Source organism: Artemia franciscana, unplaced genomic scaffold, assembly GCF_032884065.1.
Source record: "Artemia franciscana unplaced genomic scaffold, ASM3288406v1 PGA_scaffold_58, whole genome shotgun sequence".
NCBI classification, from domain to species: Eukaryota; Metazoa; Arthropoda; class Branchiopoda; order Anostraca; family Artemiidae; genus Artemia; species Artemia franciscana.
Window position 1 is genome coordinate 483824 of NW_027062698.1, and position 2118 is coordinate 485941.

Consider the following 2118-nt stretch of genomic DNA (forward strand, 5'->3'; position numbering starts at 1 on the left):
TCTTTAATAATAATCATCTAAAAGCTGCTGATCACAAATAATTTTTTTTTTTTAACTGAGATATTCTTAGCCACTTACACTGGAAGTCTTTTGTCACACATTTTTGGAATTTGAAATCTCTCTGGAAACAGATCTTTCTTCCTTATGCTCTGGTTTTCCTTATGGTTTGGGTATGGATCGCCACTATCTTTCTTTAGTTTCTTCTGAAAAACCTCAGATAAATGCTGCAATTTCGTAGAATTTTTTCGTGGGGTTTTTGACGTCATAACCCTGCGATAATTACAGATGAAATTCTAGTCCGGACTGAGAATTCTTCGAAGAATTCCAGACGGATGCGAAATTAATTCTGCATACTTGAGATTTCGGACACGCTCTTAGTAGATATCATTGTTAGAAGTCGGACTTGATTCAATAATCAAATATCTTTGAAAATCCTTAATACAAAAAGATATGAAATTGCGTAGAGCAAAAAATTGGTAATTGCAAAAATATTTTTTATTATTATTTAAGATTTAACGACGCTTCTTGACTACTAAGGTCCCTGCGTCGGCCCTGCAGTGCATTTCTGCAGCGTGATTCGATCTCTGGGCCCGCATTACCAAGCTAAGGTCAAATCCACTGCACCACCACAGGATGCAAAAATATTTCTTTATATTATTTTATTTATTTAAAAATTAGCGACGCTTCTTGACTACTAAGGTCCTTACGTCGTATTTCTTTATATTTAACAAGGGATTACAACATTTCAAAAACCTTAAAAAGAAAACCAAAAGACCGAAGCATAGTAGGCAATTGGTGTTAGAACTAGGACTTACTTCAATAACGAAATAGTTTTAAAAAGACATTTTCATTATCAAAAACTTATCTAGAGGCTGACCCAAAAAAGGGTCATCTGGGGTCTTATCTAGAGGCTGACATAAATAATAATTCGTTGGGAGAAAAGAAGTTTTTGTCCCATGATCTGAACCATTAACAAATCTGCAACATAAACCACCATGTAACGCTAGGTCAATAAGTAGACAACTTCGAAGACCACACTGCCTTTCGATGACGAAAGTAAAAAAGGTCAAAATAGAGATGAAACCTTTTAATTGACAGTGAACAGATATAAAAAATTTTAACTGGATATTTCGAACACATATACAGTTAAAAATTTTATATCCGTTCAATGTCAATCAAAAGGTTTCATCCCTGTTTTGAACTGTTTTACTTTTGTTAGATCAATAACAATAAGGGCAGCTAAGACAAATTAGCACTGGCATTAAAATCACAATGGGTGAAAATCAACAACCTGGACAATAAAATGAGACAATTTTTTTCCCTATAAATGATAATTCGTTGAAAAAAAAAAGAAGATTTAATCTCACCACCTGAGGTGTGGAATGAGTGTTCAGCATTTTATAAAAGCTCCAAGCGATGAAATAGCTATAAATAACGACATTAGCGTTTATAAGGACATTAGCCAAAAATCTGATACTACATTGGCCTCGGTTAAGAAAATAAAGGTTCAGCGTTACGTTTTTCATAGTGACAAAAGACAAGCCAAGGCAAACGTTAAAGGTCAAATGAGTAACGAAAAAAAACACGTAATTTTACAAACTCACAAATTCTACCTTAAAGTCATTTAAAATGTTTGAGGGGTTGGTTGATGAAAATAAAGCACAAATAATTGTTATAAGAAAACTAGTTAAAGTGAGAATCACAACAGCTAAAGAAAAAGCCGTGGGACAAACGACAGCGAGAATCACATAGAATTGCAAATTAAACTTTGAGCTATGATTCGTGTCGAAAAACAGGAAACGACGTATTTGTTGTCTATGACAACTTAAGAGATAGAATGGGATGATGAATGATCTATGCTGGTAAAGCAAAAGGTATGGAAAAAACTTTCGGGGGTAAAGATGAATGAAAATGGACATTAATTTACCACGGATTCGCCAAGTCCGTGGTGGCCCATCACTTCAGGGCAGTAGGTGTTGAGGTTGCCTGCGATACAGGTGACGTTGTGGAGTGGGATTGAATCGATCACAGAAAGGAGGCAGTCACAGAACTCATCTTTAAGGGTGTCATCAGCATTATTTATGGGTGCATAGCAGGCATATCAACGATAATTTGGCG